This window comes from Callithrix jacchus, chromosome 4 (genome assembly GCF_049354715.1).
Source record: "Callithrix jacchus isolate 240 chromosome 4, calJac240_pri, whole genome shotgun sequence".
NCBI lineage: Eukaryota > Metazoa > Chordata > Mammalia > Primates > Cebidae > Callithrix > Callithrix jacchus.
In genome coordinates, this window is record NC_133505.1 from 84719873 (window position 1) to 84743129 (window position 23257).

General features: G+C 36.8%; 1 long non-coding RNA gene across 1 annotated transcript in view; it reads right to left on the minus strand.

Annotated features, from left to right (window-relative positions):
- Positions 1–281: 281 nt before the first annotated feature.
- Positions 282–23257, minus strand: part of LOC103792516 (uncharacterized) — a 60185-nt gene continuing 37209 nt past the window's right edge. The window contains exons 2-6 of the long non-coding RNA XR_001911333.4: positions 16359–16421; positions 14716–15003; positions 4105–4183; positions 3863–3999; positions 282–1783 (exon numbers count right to left, since the gene is read on the minus strand). This is a non-coding gene — a long non-coding RNA (uncharacterized LOC103792516). The remainder of the gene's footprint in view (positions 1784–3862; positions 4000–4104; positions 4184–14715; positions 15004–16358; positions 16422–23257) is intronic.

Sequence of the window (23257 nt, forward strand, 5' to 3'; positions counted from 1 at the left end):
TCTATTTGGAAAAATCTGGAAGGTCTTCTTAGATGAGGTTGTATGTACATTACAGTTAAGCCTGGAACAACACGGGATTAGGAGAACCAACCCCTGTGCAGTGAAAAATTCACATATAACTTTTGACTTCCCCAAAACTTTAATAGCCTACTGTTGACTACAAGCCTTACCAATAACATGAATAGTTGATTAAGACGTTTTTTGTGTGCTATATATATATTATATACTGTATTCTTACAATAAAGTAAGCTAGACAAAAGAGAATGTTATTAAGGAAATTATAAGGAAAAGAAAAATATATTTACTATTTATTGAGTTGATATGGATCATCATAAACGTCTTCACCCTTGCCATCATGTTGACTAGGCTGAGAATATACCATTGTACATTTATAAACAGTTTTACTGAGATATGATTCACAAGCCACACAATTCACACATTTAAAGTGTAAACTCAAATGATTTTAGTATAGTTACAACGTTGTGCAGCCACAACTACAATCTGATTTCAGAACATTTTCATCCTCCCAAGTAAATTCCAGCCTATTAGCAATCATTCCTCCTAGTCATGTTGACCTGGAGGAAGAGAAGGAGAGGTTGATGTTACTGTCTCAGTAGTGACAGAGGTGGAAGACATGAAGGAGGTGAAAGAGGAGGTGGGAGAGGCAGGTCACACTCAGTGTAACTTTACGGAAATCCTTTGTAATTTCTGTCTAACTCTTTTGCTTTTTCATTTCTCTAAAAACGTTCCTATCTGGTACCAATCCTTATTCAACCATTTATTTTAGTCTAAGTGCCTCTATCATAGAAGGGTCTAGGCTGTAAAAGAAGTCAAAAGCAGTCTTGAATAATAGGAACCTTCTGCCAGATTGTCTAATGTGAATTTATTTCCTGGCATTGCTCCTTCTATATTTTCTTCCTCATAATCTGTTACAGGGTTGGAAGCACTCTCCATCAAATCATCTTTTAATTCCTCTGGTGTGATATCTGTTAGCTCTTAATTTTCTCCAAGATATGTATCTTGAAACCCTTCCCTATAATTTTTTTTTGCCATATCCACAATCACTTTCATGATTTCCTTGATTGGCTCTGTGATAAATCCTGTGAAGTCATGTACATCTGGACACAGTTTTTTTCACCAGGAATTTATTGTTTCAAGCTTGATGGTTTTCATGTTTTTCTATAACAACAATGGCATCTTTAGTGCTGTAATATTTCCAAACTTTCATGATGTTCTCCATGTCAGGGTTCTCTTTCACAGTTTTGATAATCGTTTCCCCATAGATTACTGTGTGTAATGAATGTTAAAGGTCTTTTTGACCCCCTGGATTTAGAGATGTTGTGTGTATGTGGGGTGGGGGATGCTGGTGAGTAGACCACTTTGATTCCTTTGGCGTTGAACTCATGGGGTTCTGGGTGACCAGGGGCATTGTCCAATTTGTCCAATATCAAAAGAACTTTAAAAGGCAGTCTCCTACTGGCAAGGTGTTTCTTTACTTCAGGAAAAATCATCAGTGGAACCAATCCAGAAAGGGTTCTCAGTGTACAGGCCTTATTGTTCTGCAAACAAAAGACTAGCAGCTGGTGTTTATCTTCTCCCTTCAAATCTCAGGGTTTGCACATTGAGATACCATCTCAGGCCAGTTAGAATGGCCATTATGAAAAAATCAGGAGACAATAGATGCTGGAGAGTATGTGGAAATATAGGAATGCTTTTACACTGTTGGTGGGACTGTAAATTAGTTCAACCATTATGGAAGACAGTGTGGCAATTCCTCAAGGATCTAGAAATAGAAATATCATTTAACCTAGCAATCCCATTACTAGATATATACCCAAAGGATCATAAATCATTCTATTATAAAGACACATGCATATATATGTTTAGTGTGGCACTGTTCACAAGAGCAAAGACTTGGAACCAACCCAAATGCCCAACAATAATAGACTGGGTAAAGAAAATGTGGCACATATATACTGTAGAATACTATGCAGCCATAAAAAAGGTGAGTTCATGTCCTTTTCAGGGACATGTATAAAGCTGGAAACCATCATTCTCAGCAAACTGACACAAGAACAGAAAACCAAACACTGCATATTCTCTCTCATAAGTGGGTGTTGAACAATGAGGTCACATGGATACAGGGAGGGGAGCATCACACACCAGGGCCTGTTTGGAGGTAGAGATCTAGGGGAGGGATAGCAGGGTGTAGGGGGAGAGGGGAGGGATAGCATTAGGAGAAATACCTAATGTAGATGATGGGATGATGGATGCAGCAAACCACCATGGCATGTGTATACACTTATGTAACAAACTTGCATGTTCTGCACATGTACCCCAGAACTTAAAGTACAATAAAAAAAATGTTTAAATCTTGGGGTTTAGGTGCGTTATAGGCAAAGACAGTCCTGATCATAAACCTCACTGCATTTGCATAAAACAGTAGAGTTAACCTATCCATTCCTACCTTCAATCCTGATGCTCACTTGTCTTCCTTCCTAATGAATGTCCTTTATGGCATTTTTTCAAAATAGGGAACTTCGGTCTGCATTAAAAACTGGTTCAAGCAAATATCTTTCCTCCTTAATGGTTTTCTTAATTGTGTCGGGGTACTCACCTGCAGCCTCTTGGTCAGCAGAAGTTGTTTCTCTTTTTATCTTCACATTTTTAAAGTCAAACCTCTTTTCAAAATTATCAAACTATCCCTTACTGACATTAAACCCTCTAGATTCAGATCCTTCACTTTCTTTTCCCCTTTTCTCATATAATGACTTCACTTTGTCTTGAATTGTATTTGAGTCTTCGGATATGCCTTTCTTATAGCAATGCTGCACTCACATAAAAGTTGCATTTTCAATACAAGATAAAACATACTTCACAAAAAATACATAGTTTTTATGCTGCTGGAATAGCTGCAGCAGCAGTTTCATACGTTTTTTTTTTTTCCTTACAATGGTTTTTTTGCTGGATTTGTCTTCAAGTGGCTTTCAACCACAGGAGCAGAACTCAATCTATGGTATCTATAGCAAGCAATTCAATTTTTTCTTATAATGCCACTTTTCTCTGCTTCTTGGGAGCACTTCTTGTGTCACTAGTGGCACTTCATATTAGTTCAATGGTATTATTCAATGTTTATGATTGCACTAAACACAATTTAAAAATATGCAAAAATGGTGAAGGATCACTTTTTATTGGGATATGCAATTCACTGGAAGGATGAACTGCTCATGTGGAGATGGTTAGCATCATATGGTGTTTTAAGCAGACACAACACTCGAGTTCACCATATTGGCAAGAGGAGATGGCTATAAAGTTATTACAGTAGTACAGTATATACTATGATTAATTTATGCAATTATGATTTAATGCTGCATCATTATGTTTGTTTACATTTCTCTCAACTGCAAATGGCAACCTGTGAGGCTGTAAGTGCATATGTTTTAATAAATCTTGACTTTTTATACAATATCTGTATATGTTTTAGGGTAGTAAATGATGAGTAGAATAATATTTGCCAATATTTTATGCATTCATGACATATCTAACTTTTTCTTAATTTAAAAGATACTTTTAGCTGCAAGATTTATCTATTTTTTTCAAATTGTGGCAAATCTCCAAAAATTTTTCCAATATATTTATTGAAAAATTATCTGCATATAAGCGGACCCATGCACTTCAATCCTGTGTTTTTCAAGTCAACTGTATTTATTTTATAGAAAAGAAAAGGTATGCTGATTATCTCAGTTTTACTCATTTACTTGTTTTCATATGATTTTATCAACATCAGTTTTAAAATGTATCCAACTGAGACATGAAGACTTATTTTTCTGAGTACTTTTTATAAAACTACTAAGTTGCTTACCTTCATAACGCTCTTTCCCACAAACTGAATCCAGAAGAGATTTGGGGATGTTTATTTGTGTTCGTTCTGAAGATACTTTCAACCAGTGGGTACACCTCTACTTACAGAAAGGCCGCAATCAAGCTTCTTTTCATGGGCTTAAAAATAAAAAGAAAGGTTGACAGAAAACATTTTCTGTCCCTACACTCATTTTCCCATTCTGCACTTGTGCTCTGTTGCCTTCATTAAAGAGAAAAACTCACCAGTCACAACTTCCTCCTCCTCATCTTTGGAGGCAGATCAAATTTACTATCTTGGTTCACAGGAAATGGCTGTAGAGGACTGTAAACACAGAGGTTGAGTGAAGTTCTGGACAAATGAGCTACTTCTTCTTTAAAGTCAACTAACAAAAACCCAACCTAACTTTCAATGGGGTTGAAACAGCCTTATATTGGAAGAAGGTACCATCTAGGACTGTCATTGCTAGAAAGAAGTCAGTGCCTGAATTACAAGCTTCAAAGGATAGGCTAACTCTCTTGGTGGGAGTTAGTGCAACTGGTGACTTTAAGTGAAAGCCAGTGCTCATTTGCCATTTCAAAAATGCTAAAGGCCTTAGGAATTATGTTAAATCAATTCTTCCTGGGTTCTATCAACAGAACAACAAAGCCTGGATGACAGTACACCTTTTACAGCATGGTTTACCAAATAAGCCCACTGTTGAGACATACTGCTCAGAGAAGACTCCTTTCAAAATATTATTGCTTACCTGGTCACCAAAGAGCTCTGATGAAGATAAACAAAGGGATGAATGTTGTTTTCATGCCTGCTAACACAATATCCATTCTGCAGCCCGTGGATCAAGTAGTAGTTTTGACTTTCAAGTTTTATTATTTAAGAAACACATTTCATAAGACTGTAACTGCCATAGCCGTTGGATTTGGACAAAGTATATCGAAAACCTCTTGGAAGAGGTTCGCCATTCTAGATGCCATTAAGAACATTTGTGACTCATGGGAGGAGGTCAACATACGAATATTAACAGGAGTTTGGAAGAAGTTGATTCCAGTCCTGATTGATGACTTTCAGGGGTTGAAGACTTCAGTAGAAGAAGTAACTGAAGATTTGATGGAAATAGCAAGATAATTAGAATTAAAAGTGGAGCCTAAATATGTGACTTAATTGCTGCAATCTCATAAGAAATCATGAACGGATAAGGAATTGCTTCCTATGGATGAGCAAGTGGTTTCTTGAGATGGAATCTACTCCTAATGAAGATGCTGTGACCATTGTTAAAATGGCAACAGAATTTAGAATATTACATGAACTTATAGTCAAACAGTGGTAGGGTTGGAGAGGATTGACTGCAGTTTTGCAAGTTATATTCTGGGTAAAATGCTGTCAAGTAGCATTTTGCTACAATCATCACATGCCACAGAGACATTTTTTGTGAAACAAAAAACAATCAATGCAGCCAACTTCACTGATACCTTATTTTAAGAAATTGCCACAGCCACCCCAGTGTTCAGCAGACTCCTCCCTGAACAGTCAGGAGTTATGAGCATCAAGGCAAGAATCTCCACCAGCAAAGAAATTACAACTTGTTAAAGGCTCAGAATATTTTTAGTAATAAGGTATTTAAAAATTACTGTATGCAAATTATTTTTAGATATAATGCTATTGCATACTTAATAGACTACAGTATAGTATAAACATAACTTTTATATGCAGTAGGGAATCAAAAAATTGTGTAACTCCCTTTATTGCAATTTATTGTGGCAATCTGGAACCAAACCTGCAGTATCTCCAAGGTACGCTTGTATTTCTGGCATAAGTTACATTCCTCAGCCCAAAGAGTACTTCCCTATATGCATGATTTGGAATAAACTTTCAGTCACTCTTTAATTTCTGAAGATACACAATTCACAAAGTCTTAGCTCCAGGTGTGAAAGAAAAGGATAAAGATATACATTAAACTTTGAGGTCTGTTTCATAGACTAGCTTAAGAAATAAAGTGTTGTGTCTTTTTTATTACTCCTCAAGGATTTAAATACAGAAATTTATTAAATTTTGTTTTTCAATTATCTTATAATCAAATTCTTTATGCAAGTACTATATATTTTACAAGCTTTAAATATAGCATTTGAGATCCCTTGTAGTTGTTTAGTGTTACTATTGACAAGAATAAAGCTACAGTATTTTATTTAAAATAAGACGTCATCAGTTTTAAGACAATCCTGATTTCTGCCATGTGAAATATTTTAAAAAGTAAATCTTAGAATCTAGTGACATTACAATTTATCGGAATTTTAATGGTACTCACTAGTATAAAATATAATCTACAGTCTGTAAAGGCTAGAAGAAGAGGAATTTGTAAAAGTAGACAAATTTGCATCTGGAATTAAAGATATTAGAGACTTTGAATTCTAAAAGCATAAAATACATTTTATGTTTTATGCACATAGCTATGTGCATCAAATTATTAAACAGACTCACAAATATTTATCCTTATACATGTCAGAGACTTTAAGATGGTAATAGCTGAAAGTAAAAATAAGAATTCTGGGGAGGGACAGCAGGGGGCGGGGGGAGCTGGGGAGGGATAGCCTAGGGAGAAATGCCAAATGTGGGTGAAGGGCAGGAAGGCAGCAAAACACACTGCCATGTGTGTACCTATGCAACTATTTTGCACGTTCTGCACATGTACCCCAAAACCTAAAATGCAATTTAAAAAAACATGAAAAAAAAAAGAATTCTTAAAGAAATTGAGTTAACTAACAACAAATTAATTGCCCTTATCAAGCCCCCAGAACCACCAAAGGGAAGGAAATTCAACTTCTATCTTCCTCTGTTTTTGAACTTCCCAGGTTCACCCTTTAATTTATCATAGAAGAGACAAATTTACCAATGTCCAATAAAGTGTTTGCTATGGGCAGTGTGGGTCTGTATAACTTTTGAAGATTACTGAATTATGTTTTAATTTTAGTATCTCACCACAATTCATGCTGCTTTCAAAATTTAGTCACCTCCCCAAATCCTGTGGACTCTTTTTATCATTTATTCATTGAACAAGAATGATGGAGTGTTAATTCTGTGCCAGACACTCACTTAGGAAGTAGGGATAAAATAGTAAGAAATTTTCTCCTTGTCCTCAAGTGAACAGTTTTACAGGGGAGACAGTTTCAGTCACACTGTAACAGCACTTCTATGGTTTGTATACTTCATAGTGAGACCAAATAATAGCCAAAAGGAAGAGATAATGATCTCTGCTTTCAGAGTTAATAGGAGAAGCTACAATAACTGAGTCTTGAGAAGGAAAAGGAAGGAATTGAGCAGGGCTATAAGGAGAAGGGCTGATGGTGGCACTTCAGGCAGGGTGAACAGCATGGCACATTTTGTTTTCATGTGTGTCTCTCGTCTTACAGACCTTCTAGAGTGAAGACCTCAAACTTTAGTAATGCCTACCACCCAAGCCAGTGAAAGACAATGCTTGGCAAGTATGTTTTGTTGTTGTTTGTTTTTCCAATAAAAATAAGATGAGGGATCTGGTGTAGAGAATATTGAAAATGGTCAGAAAATAGGTCAATGGTTCTCAAACTTTGGTAAGCATGAGAATCACTCGGGGTGCTTGTTCCTAAGCACCACTCTCAGAGATTCTGCTTCAGTAGGTCTGGAGTGGGGGCAGAAAAATTGCATTTTTAATCCCTTAGCCCCATGACTCTGACATAGGTAGTCCACAGAGCACAGAGGTATAGGGGAAAAGGAATTTGTGGATACTTATGTCCTGGTTCTTATCAACCACCTGCAGCTCAGCAAATATATCTTGAGGTGCACTCTGCCAGCCGTCAAAAAGTTTTGTAATCAAGGTTAAACTGTGTGGCTCAGACCTTTAAGTTAATTTTCTGGCCAGTATGCTGAGAGAAAAATCTGCCTCCCGAGACTTAACAGGTCTTCTATATTTTAAAATGTTAGGGGGCTGGGCGTGGTGGCTCACCGCTGTAATCCCAGCACTTTGGGAGGCCGAGGTGGGTGGATCACGAGGTCAAGAGATCGAGACCATCCTGGTCAACATGGTGAAACCCCGTCTCTACTAAAAATACAAAAAATTAGCTGGGCACGTTGGCGCGTGCCTGTAATCCCAGCTACTCAGGAGGCCGAGGCAGGAGAATTGCCTGAACCCAGGAGGCGGAGGTTGCAGTGAGCCGAGATAGCGCCATTGCACTCCAGCCTGGGTAACAAGAGCGAATCTCCATCTCAAAAATAAATAAATAAATAATAAAATGTTAGCTTGCTTTTCAAGGGTGGTGAAGCTGAAAAGTACTTAGAAAGTTCCAGGATTAGTCACTTCTCTTTTTAAAAAGTTTCCAGTGGTACAATACTTATATTGCAAAGCGAAAATTTCCACTGGAGACTTTTTCCTATATTTTATAATCATTGATAAGAATTGATGCCAACTCTACCTTTTTTAGACCTTGACCGAAACATTTTAAAACTGAGTTGAAAATCATCCTGGGCACACCTTTCACACCCACTTGCTCTAATTTAACTCCATTTGTCTTTCCCTTACTTACTCTTTATTTTCGTGAGCATTCCAGCTGCTAGCATTAAATCTAATTTTTGTATGTCAGTCCATGTCAAAGCAAGCCTTAATCCTTTTAATGTTAACCTATCACCAGCTCAAAGCTGCTTTATATTATCAGATATAACCACATTTCCAACCCTGAGGGCATGGAGTATGATTATGCATGCATGCACGCTAGAGATTCCCTGCAATACTACTTGGTGTAGACTGGAATTCTATATGGGTTGGGTCACAATTTAATCCCAATCGAAGTGCTTTGTTTACAGAAATAGAAAAAGGCTTTTTTATAAGGTGGGAGCACTGCAGAAGTATCAGAAAGAGGACTGGCTCTCACATTGTCCTGTATATTTTTTAGTCTAAGAGAGATTACAATGTTATGGACAAAGGTATACAGTTAATGACAGAAATGTTAAAATGGGAACCAAACAGGAAATCTTAAGATCTCTAGCCTAACCCATGCTTTGTCTTTTTGTCAATGGAGTTATACTATATCATTTACTTTCTTTTCTCCCTTGAGTGAAATAGGATTTCAAAGCAAAGCAAAACAAAACAACTGTACTGTTTTTATTCCCTTCATGTAGACAGTTATTTGGGTGGTAAGGGGAGTAGGTAAAAGAGTCCACTGTGTCTTGAAAGTTTGGCATAATTACATTTTTTTCTCCGCTGATTTCTGACCAGATATACCTCAAATTTAGAAAGCTGCTCAACAGGATATTGTCATTGGCTACATGGAAACAACTTGCCGTCAGGTACAGGTGACTTTTTAAAAATTCTACTAGACATTTGTCTTTAGACAAAGCTAAAGACATTTAGCTTTGGTATAGCAATACACTGATAAAGAAATTCTGTCTGTTTATATGGAGGATAAACATCATCATCAAATGCAGATAGATACTGTTGCCATTTTATTTTATATAATATATATATTTGGTATAATTGAATTAGAATTTTAGAAAGATTATATATTAAGTAAAAGAAGTGTTCAATATCTTGTAAATGAGTGTGAAGAGACATTATCAATAAACAAGTTTGAATGGCCAGTTAAATGTCTACCCTAAAAAGGCAACACACGGTGAAAAAGAATAAAAAAGAAAAATCTCTTTTATTCGTATTATGGACCTCAGTACTGGGGTTAAAAGAATAAGTCATAATTTTTTCCTAGAGTAGCTCACATCCTAAGGAAGAATAACACAGAAAATGTTAACTACAATGCTACAAGACCAGTAACTTCAAAGTCCACTGAGACCTTAAGGGGAGAGTAATTAATTTTGTTTTGGAAATTGGGAAAGGCTTCAAGGGGGATATAATGTTTGAAACAAGCGCAGGTTCAATTTTTCAAATGCCAAGCAGATGATTTTTTAAGGCATAAATGCAGCAGCATGACATTTCTTTTCTGAACGTTAAAAAATATCTTTTAAAGCCTTAATAAACTTCTAACTTCCCATTTTCTCCAACTGAGATAACAATGTCTTCCTTTTATTTTTATTTACTGCTTTGTTTTTCTGTTAAGCTTCTTATATATGGTTCATGATGATTTTTCCTACATCTGTTATTTGGGTAGAAGCTTCTTGAAGAAGTCTAGGACTACATTTCCCTCTAAAGTTATCCTTTTATATTCTTGTATATAATTCTTTTTCTTGCTTCCCCTTTCACTTTTATTTTATTCCCTTTTTCATAATATTTCAGTACTAACCACAGAAAACTGGGAACGATAGTACAAACTGGTATCTTTATATTTTTTTCTTTCTATACACGCTTCCCTTGCATAAAGACACTGCTTACGAATACTGTCATTTTCATTTACAAAGGGGAGAAAAGCTGGGGGTAAGGTGTTTTCCAAGGATACAGGGCACCTGTGATGAATATAGAAAGAAAATCTCCTAAGTCAGTGGTCATTCGATCAATTGTTCAACATTGTAAATGTTGTCCTAGATTTGATGCCGGTCCCTCGATGATAGGTTTTGAAAAAAGGGTTCATAATCTGAGATCCCTAGAAGGAAAGAGTTAAAAGGAAGAGACTCTTAGAGGATTAGATTGATCTCTAGGGATTTGGAAACTAGGCAGAAGATCTGAAGATGAAAGGAAAGATTTGATTCTGTGCTAAATTACAAGTTTTGAAGGAAATTAGAGTGTAATTTTGTTCAGCTATAGATAAGAATCCACAGCCTAAATTAGTAAAGTTCTTATAACTATTATCTTTTAAAATTATAATTAAAAAGTATTTCTAAAACTATGTCAGTTGTGAACGATCACCTTGAGGTACGTGCGTAATAAGAAAAACCTGAGAGAGCGCAGCAGTAGCAACCAGTGCATATTAAACATCAGTTGCAAAAGGGGAAGTCTAAAAGGCATGTCATTTACATTACTGTATGTCTTTTCTTCTCAGTCAGGAGAAGAGGGAAAGACATAAATCAAGGCTGTCATGCCTTGTTTATTTAGGCCTCACAAAACCATCAAAGTTCTGCTTTTTGGAGGAGCTGGTAGGGTGCCTTAGATTCTTCTCACCCTACACTTGAGAGGAAAGCTGTATTTCAACAGGCCCCAAAGAGCAACATTTTGGTATCCCCCTGGAACCATTTGTTATACTTGACCCTGACTCAGCCACTGGTAATACCCTCAACCCAGGTTAAATAAACTTGGCATATAGGCTAAGCCAATTAATGTGATTGCTGTTCACTGGTTAGAGATTTCAGGAACAATCAGCCCTGCTGGGAAAAAAGAGCATGGTCTGTCTTCCATGACCAAATAAATACTTGATTAACCTGGTTTCCAAGTGAATACCTGATTTCTCTCAGAGATATGTTTATAGAAAGTTAGTAAAATTTCTCCTGTGGTAAAAATGGAGAATTAAACACATATACTCAACTCTGCATTCTCCCAGAAACTCTCAAACAACTGTCAAGGGATTGAGGGGAAGAGAGAATGGTGGGGGAAGTCAAAATGCTCCAGGGCAAAGGGACAAGAGGGGAGAAGGTGGTGGAATCTGAATGGTGGATGGTTGTGTGGTAAATGATTTAGCAGATCCATGAAATCGGAATAAATCCATCAGTGAGAAAAATTTAGAAGCACACTAATTGCCATTGCAGAATCTGCAAAGCTTCAGGGTTCTTGACACCAATTATTCTAGAAGTAGGATACAGGTGGGACTGAAAAAAAAAAGGATCGGATGCACGTCTGTTTTTAAAATATCCATTTTATCTCTGCTCCCTTTAGAAACCCCACTAAAATGACAGCCTCTGTTTCTGTTTGATTTGTCTTAAGGAACAAACTCAAGATGACGCAAACAAACACCAACCAAACAAACAAAACGTCTTCACATACTTTCTGTTAGAATCTTGTTGGGTACTTTTTTTTTTACTATTGTAAATACTATGCTTTAAAATTTTTCTTTTCTGCTGTTTGTTGCTGGCATATAAAAATGCCACTGACTTTTAGTTATTAATCTCATAACTGGTAACTTTGACAGAACCTTAATAAATTTATTGCATTATTCCCCCAAATGATTAGTAATAACAATTCTGGCAGAATTCCTTCCGGTTTCCTATTTTGCAGAAAACCATGTTATCTCTGATTAATAATAATTTACTTTCTAATCTTTACAGCATTTCTGTTTCTTTTTTTTTCTTATTGCACTGGCTATGATATTTAATCCAATGTTGAATAGCAATAGTTGCATAGTGAATGATTATAATGATTCGCCATTGATTACAATGTTTGCTATAAAATTTCCATACATAACTGTTTCAGGTTAAAAAAATTCCTTTTTATGACTTGTCCACTGGGATTTTGTATCAAAAATGATTATTAAATGTTATCAACTGTATATTCTATACCTATTAAAATAATATTTTCTTTTTAGCATATTAATGTGATACATTACTTAATAGATTTTATAATGTTAGATTTAATGTTCATTATGTTAAAATTGCATTTCTAGAGTATATTAAACTTGGTAATTATATATCATCTTTTTATACATTGCTGAGTTCAATTTATACTTTTCCTTTTTTAGAATTTTTTGTCCTTGCATTAATAAGATTGGCCTGTTTTTCCCCTTTCTTTTATTCTCTTTACTTTTGATAACAAAAGAAATTAAATACATAAACTGAATTGAAAAACCTTCTCTTTTATTCTGTTAACTGGAATTTCAGGTTTGGAATTAACTTTCCTTGAATGTTTCTTTGAACTCTCCTGTAAAACTGTGTGGATCTGCTGTTTTCTTCAAGGGAGCATTATGTACTACAAAAATCTTATTTCTTGACTAATTTTGAGTCAGTTTCAGTAACTTTTATAAGTATTTTGTTCATTTCACTTAATTTTTCAAATGTGTTAACATTAAATTTACTTATATTTTCTTGTCATTTTGATCTCTGTAGTTATACCTTCTCATTCATTCCCAATCTTTTGTGCTGTCTCTTTTGTTTCCTTAATCCATCTTGCCTGAGGTGTCTCAATATCATTAGTTTTTCAAAGAACCATTTTTGGTTTTGTTGATATAAAAGTATGAAGTTTTTTACTTTATGTTTTTCTGTTCTTGTCTTTATTATTTTATTACTTCTTACTCCTACAGTTTCTGGGTTTACAGTTGTGCGCTACATAATGACATTTTAGTCAACAACAGAGTGCATATATGATGCCCTTCATAATGTAATAGAGCTGAACAATCACTCAGTGACTTCTTAGCATTGTAACATAACACATTGCTCACACGTTTGTTTGCGGTGATACTGGTGTAAACCACTTTGTTGCCAATCACGTACAAGTACAGCACATCCAATTATGTATAGTACATACTACTTGATGATAAAGGACTATAGTACTGGTTTATATATTTACTATATGGCACTTTTTATTACTATTTTAGAACATATTCTTTCTACTTATGAAAAAAAGTTAAGTGTAAATCAGTCTCTGGTAGGTGCTTCAGAAGGTGTTCCAGAAGGCATTGTTACCACAGGAGATGACAGTTCTATGTATGTTATTGTTCTGAAGACCCTCCAATGGGACAAGATGTGGATGTGGAAGACAGTGATATTGATCATCCTGACCCTGTATAGGCCGAGACTAATATGTTTGTGTCTTAGGTTTTAACAAAAAAGTTACAAAAGTAAACCAAAAAAAGTTTGAATAGAAAAAAGCTTATAGAATAAAACTGTGGAAAAAAAAGTTTGTACAACTGTGCAATGTGTTTGTGTTTTAAGCTAAGTGTTATTACAAAAGAGTAAAAAATAAAAAAAATTTTTTTTAATGTATAAAGTAAAAAAGTCACAGTAAGCTAAGATTCATTTATTATTGAAGAAGAAAAATATTTTAAAATAAATTTGGTGTAGCCTAAGTATACAGTGTTTATAAAGTAGTATACAGTAATGTCCTAGGCCTTCACATTCACTTACCACTCATTCATTGACTCCCCCGGAGAAACTTCCAGTCCTGCAATCTCTATTTGTAAAGAGGTACCTAAACAGGTGTACCATTTTAAAATATTTTATACATCATTTTTACTTTACCTATTATATATTTAGATATGTATAGATATACAAATGGTGTTGTGTTACGACTGCCTACAAAACTGAGTACAGCAACATGCTGTTCAGGTTTGAAGCCTCCGAGCACTAGGCTATCCCATATAGCCTATCTGTACAATGTGCTATACTATCCAGGCTTATTAAGTACACTTTATGACGGTCACAAAAATGACAAAATTGCCTAGCAATGCATTTCTCAGCATGTATCATCATTGAATGAAGGGAAGAATGACTGACTTTTGCTATTCTTTTTGTAATGTCTTAAGATAAATGCTTAGGTGATCAAGGTTTTTCTAATACAAACATTTTAGGCTTTCAATTTCCCTTTAAAAACTACTGGCTCTGTTCCAAAAGTTTTGAAGTGTTGTATTTTTATTAATGTACAGATGCTTCTACAACTACTATTTATACTAAATTTTTGATTCATGGTGGCTTCTTTGCATGTATGTTAATTATTTTTATTGTAACTTCATAATATTTTATTTGAGACCTGCAAATAAAATACATATCTTCATAACAATAGTACCTGGGGTATTACCAACTTTCAAATTAAATTTCTAGTTAAATTTTTTTAGGCATTATTAATTTCAGTGGTAAAATGATGGGAACATGGCTGGTGGTTAAGACACCTCAGGGGGAACTTTTTTCCTTTATTTTTGCTCCATGCAAAGAGAAGGAACATCTTTCCTGCTGTGGGTCACATTTGCCTCTTGTTCACCCACTGTGAGTGTAGCGCTTTGAAGGGTCCTAACTTCATGCTCTGATCCTACCTTCTCTACTGTACTCCGGCACTTGGTTTTCACTTCTGTTCTTCAAACATATGCCAATTAACATCCAGACTGCAGGCTATAACAATTGGCAGATATTCTCAAGGATAAGGCAAGCTCTAGGACTCAGCTAATCCTCATGGAATTATACTTTCTCATTGTTTGTTTCCTCTAGTTCCAGTTCTTTACTTCCAGTTCAGCAATGTTCCAAAAAACAAAATTGAATATTTACTTCGTATTATTTTTCTTATTCCTGGAAGGATTTCTCTGCACATGTATTCCGTCATACTTCTGGAAACCAAAAACATAATTTATGACACTCTTTATTGAAATGTATTAAAAAATTCAGATCAGTTTGCTGTAAACAGCAGACACATAACTAGAAACTCGAGAAATATGATGATTTTTCTGTTTAGTTTAATTTGGTAGGTAAATCACATCCTCAAAGCCATAGATTATTTCTGCCTTTTCATTCTGCCTGTCATATTGGCTTCAATCCAAAGCTATCTATCTCCCTGACATGGTCACAAAATGGTACCAGTACCCATAGAGCTGCATACTTTATGTCCACAATCAAGAAGAGAAGGAGCCAGTCCCTTCCCTAACCATCATATGAGTTTTCTGACTCATATGGTTCCCAGTGGGCAACCACTGAACCAAATCCTATAAGAGGAATGTCATGCTTTGATTAACTTAGTCCTGAGTAACTTAAAACACTTATTCCTTGTTTAATGTCCAATTCCTTCCTGGAACCTCTGTTGCTAAGTGAAAAAAATATTTTTTCATTTTAAAAGAAAAATTGTGAGGCATTTAGTCCCAACTCAAGGTACCTGATGATTTTATATAACAATTAAACGATGCAAAGAAGTTTACATAACTTTTAAAAATCCAATAATTTGAAAGCAAAAATTCAAGTTTAGGCATAAAATAGAATATGCTAAGGGTTTACCGATTTATTCTTAGTCTTATTTTTGTGCCATTTTCTTCATCACTTGTTAAACCTTTTGGGACTCTGGTGATCTTGCACTTAAACTACACTGAAAAATTATAGCACACAAAAATACTTTTAGGATAAAATAAAAGCTAAGAAAATGAAAACTTAGAAACACATGGAAAAAGTGTAGGTTCACAACAGACTAAGCATTGTTAAAGCTGCAAACCTCCATCCCTCTTATTTGGCATACATAAGCAAAGTCAGTTGTTTTGTTTTTGCTAGATATTGCTCAAGATGCAAATTAGATTCATGTGAAATTGTCTGACTAGAAAATGTTGTGTTGAGTAAATTGAACATGTCTTTGAGTAAACTGAATATGTCAATGTAAAAAATAATATTTATTGTTTTTACATAATATTTTTACATAATTATTTTCCATGTGAGGCTTTTCCTGTTTACTCCAAAAAATTGTCATTTATTATTTTACTTCTTTTTTTATTTAATGTGTTTTGGAGTAAACAGGATTTTTTATCATTTATTATTTTGATTACTTCTTTTTTTTATTTAATGTGTTTTGGAGTAAACAGGAAAGGCCTCACATGGAAAAAATGAATTGTCTGAAAATGACATGACTTTTCAAGAACCACTATAGCAAAAAACAGGACATTTTATGGGAGGTAGGTCTGTACTGTGGCAAAGGAAATGGGTTTACTTTGAGTAACTGATCCTCTTCAGGGCATGTCCTTGAAGATAATCTCCCCAAACTTCATGGTCACTACACAAAGGGGAAGAAAGAATGAATACCAATGAGATAATCATCAAGCCCACTTCAGCCAATTTCCTTGCAGTATTCATTTGCCTTAAATTTAATACACACTGAGATCCCACTGTCATCAATAATGGGACATTTAATTTCCTTAATCATTAGGGATCCCTCCCTCTCTCCATGCGATCATATAAATCCAGAAAACCCAGGTGTATATATACTGGTGAGTATTGATGCTGTTTCTTCCACCCCCTAAGGATGCTATCAAGCATTATCTTCCAATATTTGTTAAGCACTCAGGTCTAGGTAGACTCAGGAATGAACCCCTCAGTCATTCACTCCATCAACTCCAGACCTTGCCTCTGCTCACTAGAGTCCAATATATAATGCCCAGCTTCCTTGTCTCACTCCTGACCTTCTTCCTGTTCTGTTCTGTTTCTTCTTCTTAGCTTTCCTAAAGCTTAGCTTCCCATTTTCTATTGCATGTTTCATTTCTGAATTAAAAACAGCTTTATTAAGATATGATTCACATGCCATAGTGTTGATCCATTTGAAGTATATAATTTAGTGGTTTTCAATATGCTCATAGAGTTGTGCAGCAATCTCCACGATCCATTTTAGTGCATATTTATCATCCCCAAAAGAAATTGTTCATGCATTCGCAGTTACTCTCCATTTTCCTCCAGTTTCCCCACCCTCTGAGGTAATAAGCAACTACTTATCTAATTTTCTGTTTTAATAGGTTTGTCCATTCTGGACATTTCATATAAATGGAGACATATAGTATGTACTCTTTTGAATTTGGCTTCTTTCACTAAGCATAATGATTTGCAGATTTCATTCTATGGCATATATTAGAAGATAATTCTTTTTATGGCTGAGTAATGTTCCATTATATGAATATTTGACATTTTGTTTATTTACCAATTGATAGGCAGTTGAGTTTTTTTCAGTTTGGAGCTATTATGAATAATGCCATGAACTTTTGTATAAATGTCTTTGTGGGGACATATGTTTTCTTTCTCTTGGGTAAATTCCTGGTAGTAGAATTGTTGAATTTTATGTGAAGTTTCACTTTTTAAGAAACGGCTAAGTTGTTTTCCAAAGTGGCTGTGCTATTTTCTGTTCATACAAGCAATGTTATCAGGGTTCTAGTTTCTCCGCATCCTTACCAAAACTTGTCTTTTGAATTATAGCCATTATAGTGTGTGTGTCGTGATATGTATTGTATTTTTTAAATTTTGAAAGCAGCCAGCTTGGCCAGGAACAGCTGGGAGCCTAGAGAGCCTCCTCAGTGCAAGAAAAGAGCAAGTTAGAGATCCCCAGAGGCCCATACTCTCACTGCAGACTACTGCAACCCTAGCCCCAGGAGAGCCCTTCAACTCTTGCAGGCCCCGAGACTATAATATGGAGCTGCCTGGAGACCACATGACAGCATTGCTCCAAAAAGGGAGATCACGCTCGGTCCCACACATCTCCATGTCCTAAGCAGCTGCAGCAAGATGCCATATGCAGACTTCAATTCCCACCAGACTGCATCCTGCCCTGGAGCCCAACAGCCCCTGCATCTCCACATTGCTGATCCCCCACTGACATGCTTCTGCATCCACCCAGTAGGCTGCGTGGTGTGATATCAGTTGAACCCAGCTGAATGGCGAAGCCCTCAGCACTCTAGCATACACATGGGCAGTGCAGCAGCTCACTAGGGAGGCTGCCCCCAGGAAAAAGGGAACCAAAACGTGCACTCACCAGAGCCTGAAACCTGCCTTCTGGGGACTGCTGCCATTGACGGCTACCCCACTCCAATCAGTAGCTGGGCTGAAACCGCACTTGCATCTGCCCTGAGGCTAGGATCTCCCCAGCTGCCATTGCCACTACTGCCGCTTCTGGGAACTGAAGTGCTCACTGCTGGAAGCAATCCCACCTTCCCAGCAGGAGGACCATAGCGCACTTGCGTGTGCCCTTAGAACTGGCTTTTCCCACTACTGCTGCTGCCACCAGCATAGAAGGCCAAAGTATGAGCCCTCCAGAGCCTGAGAGCTGCCTGCCAGCAGCTGCTGCCACTGACAGCAATCTCACCCATGCTAACATGCATGTGCCCTGAGGATAGGCTCTCTCATCACCAATGCTACTGCTACCACTTGAGCACTTAACTTGAGGGCCTGGGGATCACCCCATCCTGCCCACCATAGGCTACTCCCATGCACACCACCAAGGAGACTAAATACAGGTGCACCCAGCCTGGCACCATGTTCTAGTGCCTCAGCATGCTGCCCCAGGGCCTAGGGATTACCTCACCTCACCCATTACTGCTAGCATCTGTGAACTCCCTCTGGGGGCCAGAATACAGGCTCGCTCAGCCTGCTGCTGACACCACAGCTAGCACCTATCTGCACATGCCACCTGCGGGCCCAGGGACTGTCTTGCCTAGCCCATCAGAGCTGCCACTAATACCAGTGTATGCTGCATGGAACCCATCACAACTACTTTCATTGCCCATGCCACATATGCTGTCCAGGGACATGAAGAACCACCTGTTCACTGCTACTACTAAAACCTGAGAAAGCCACCTGGAGGCCCAAGAATCTGCCTGCTTGAACCTGCTAACATTTGTGCCCATGTATATCACCTGGGGGCCCAAGGACAGGCATGCTTGGTCTGTCACTGCCACCACTGGGGCCTAAGGAGTGACCCGTATAGTGTCCTCATCCAGAGCAAAACTTCAACACAGCCTTAACTAACAACTACAGCCTAAGCCACTGAGGAAATCACAGATACCAGAGATACTGTTTACAGTCAGAGAAATTATATAGAGATTATACTACTGCATGTATCTAGAATCAAAGCTAAAGTGCCCTACCAAACTAACACCATAAATACATCTTCAGGAAAGTCTTCTACAAAAGCCAATCCAAAAAACTGGAAAAAGAAGTGACTGTTATACCAGATGCATAGATATCAATGTAAGGCCACAAGAAATATGAAAAAGCCAGGATATATGACACTTTCAAAGGAGCACAAAAATTTTCTAGCAACAGGTTGGAAAGAACCAAAGAGATAGATACCGTCAAAAACAATCCATCAGAAATCCTGGAACTGAAGAACTCAGTGAATGAAATAAAAAGTCATGTGAACATTTGAGAACTTCAACAACAGACTAGATAAAGCAGAAGAATTCCAGAACCTGAAGACAGGTTTTTTGAAATAACCAAGAAAGAAGAAAAGATAGAAAGAAGGAAAGAAAGGAAGGAAAGAAAGAAGGAAGGAAGGAAGGAGGGAAGGAGGGAAGGAAGGAAAGAAGGGAGAGAGAACGATTGAGAGAAGGAAAGAAAGAGAGGAAGGAAAAAGAAGAAAGAAAAGAAAAAATGAATGAACCCTGTGTAACATGTGGTATACTATAAAGTGACCAGATATTTGAATTTTCTGTGTCCCACAAGGCAAAGAAAAAGGCAAAGATACAGAAAACCTATTTAACCTAATATCAAATGAAAACTTTCCAAGTTGAGCAATATATTTAGACATCTAGATAAGAAAGCTCAGAGATTTCTAAATAGATACAACCCAAAAAGATCTCACCCATGGCACATTACAGTCAAACTGCTAAAAGTCAAAGACAAACAGAGAATTCTAAAAACAGTAAGAGAAAAGCATCTAGTTATATATAAGGGACCACCTCATCAGAGTGGAATTACACACCTGTAATTCCCGCACTTTGGGAAGCCAAGGCAGGTGGATCATGAAGTCAGGAGATCGAGACCATCCTGGCTAACATGGTGAAACCCTGTCTCTACTAAAAATACAAAAAGAAATTAGCTGGGCATGGTGGCATGTGCCTGTAATCCCATCTGAGGCTAAGGCAGGAGAATTGCTTGAACCTGGGAGATGGAGGTTGCAGTGAGCTGAGATTGTGCCACTGCACTCCAGCCTGGGTGGCAGAGAAAGACTCCATCTAAAAAAAAAGAAAGAAAGAAATGAAATGCTTAAAGCAGCCCTACACTTGGAAGTGAATGGTTGATATCTACCATTATGAAAACACACATAAGTATAAAACTCACTGGTAGAGCAAACACACAAATAAGAAGGAGAAAGGACTCATGTTACCACTCCAGAAAACTACCAAACTACAGTGACAAAATAATAAAACAGAAAAGAAAGAAACAAAGGATATACAAAACAACCAGAAAACAATTGACCAAAACTGCAGGAATAACCCTTTACTTACCAATAATAATCTTGAATGTAAACAGATTAAATTATTCACTTATAAAATATAGACTGGCTAAAGGGGTCCAGAAACATGATCCAATTCTATGCTGCCTACAAGAAAATCATTTCACCTGTAAAGACACATATAGGTTGAAAGTGAAGGAATTAAAAAAAATTTTGTGCAGATAGAAACGAAAAGTGAGCAGGAGTTACTATACTTATGTCACATAAAAGAGACTCTATGTCAAAATAGCAAAAAGAGACAAAGACGGTCATTAGATAATGATAAAGGGGAAGATTCAGCAAGAGAATATAATGATTCTAAATATATATGCACCCAACACTGAAGCCCCCAGATGTATAAAGAAACATTATTAGATCCAAAGAGAGAGATAGATTTCAATGCAATAATAGTTGGGAACTTCAACCCCAATCAACACTAGACAGATCTTCTAGACAGAAAATTAACAAAGAAACATTACATCTAACGTGAACTTAAATTTCACTTTAGTTCCAATAGACTTAACAGATACCCACAGAACATTTTATTCAACAGCTAGAGAATATACATTCTTCTTCTTGGCACATGAAACATTCTTCAGGTCATATGTTTGGCCACAGAATGAGTCCAACAAATTTTCAGAAATCAAATTTATACAAACTATCTTCTCAGACTACAGTGAATTAAAGCTAGAAATTAACAAAAAGAAGAACTTTGAAAACTGCAAATACACAGCCATTGGGTCAAGAAAAAAATCAAGAATAAATTTTTAAAATTTTAGAAATTTTTTTTCTCCAAATATGCTATTTATCAGGAGTGATTGAAATACAAAATATAATTGAGTCCCATCATCATCATCATAGAAATGGCTTTAAGAGAAAACTAGTCAGATGAATATTACTACTTCTCATTTTCAACCAGTAAATAGTTGCCACTGATAAACTGACAACCAGGAGTCTATCAAGAATGCTCAGGATATGTTATTTAATGCAACATACCTGTTCACAGGTCGTGGGGGAGAATCCTAGGAAATAACTTACGTGCATTTCTTGATTTCATCATACAAGACAAACACGAAAGCACTACCCATGCCTCTGAGAACATTGGACCATGCACCCTTGAAAAAAGCTTTGCCTTCTTCATCACAAGTAATCTTCCTCCAGCAGTCTGTATACATAATGTCAGTTCCTTTGCACCCTGACTGCATCATCATGTGGGGGCAAATAGTGTCAAATGGATAGGAAGTCAACCCAGCAACAGCAGTGACAGTCTGTGCAATCATCCAGCTGATACAATGTGAGTGTTCTTGGGATCTGAAAATGTTCCCTTTCTAGTGTCATAGATACTGAAGTAGGCACCTCAGTAGATGATAATAACCCTGCACAGACACATTAAAGCCTTGGTACAGGCCCCTAATCCCATCAGATTTGTAGATCTTAACCAGGCAGTCACCGAGGCCTCAGAATTCCATTTCAGCTCCAGCTTTACCCACATCAGCTGCTAGACGGGTGTGGGCAAAATCAAGAGCGTACACAAAACACCACGATGTGGTTCCAGTGGCACCAGATGATGTCAGATTCCCCGCAAAGTAGCACCAAGACTGGGTCCTCTTGTCCACCCCACCCAGAAAGATCTGCTTGTATTTGTGTTTGAAGGTGAAGTCGAGAGCCTGGGTGGGGAATTATCTGATGACATTGGCCAGGTTACTATGCCATGACAGGATTCCCTGCTTCTTGGGAATGTGGACCATGTAGTCTATAATTGCTTATCTGTGGTGATCTGCTTGCTGGCATGCTGCACCTGCAGCAGCAGTTTGACATGCTTGATGGGCACTGCCACTGTCTTGGAGATGGCTGCAGCCACTCCACCTGCCAGAAAGTCCTTGGTGAAGAACATAGCAGCATCTGTCATATGAAAGGAAAAAAAGGAGGCAGGTTGTGCAGGATGGGACTGGGCCAGCAACCAGCTTTGACTCGGTGGCTGCAGGAGAAGAAAACTTTAAAAAATCAAAACAAATAAAAATGGAAACACAACAAGCCAAAACCTGTAGACTACAACAAAAACAATGCTAAAAGGGAAGTTTGTAGCAATAAACACCTACATCAAAAAAGTAGAAAGTCTAATGAAGCACTTTAGGAACTAGGAAATCAGGAGCAAGCCAAACCTAAAATTAGTAGAATAAAATATATAATAAAGAACAGAGAAGAATTAAACAAAATAGAGGAGATGAAATAAACACTATAAAGGATCAATGAAACAAAAAGTTGGTTGTTCAAAAGATAGATAAAGCTGATAAACCATTAGCTAGACTAATAAAAAAAGAGAAGACTCAAATTTTAAAAATCACCATGAAAAAGGAGACATTAAAACTGATACCACAGAAATACAAAAGATCATCAGAGATCTTTAACATGAACATATCATATGAACAACTATATGCTAACAAACTGGAAAATACAGCAGAAATGAATAAATTCTTGGATACATACAATCTACCAAGATGGAATCAGGAAGAAATAGAAAACCTGAGCATACTAATAATAAGTAATACGATTAAATTAGTAGTAAAAAGTCTTCCATAACAACGAAAACACCCCAGGACAAAATGACTTCACTGCTGCATTCTACCAAATGCATA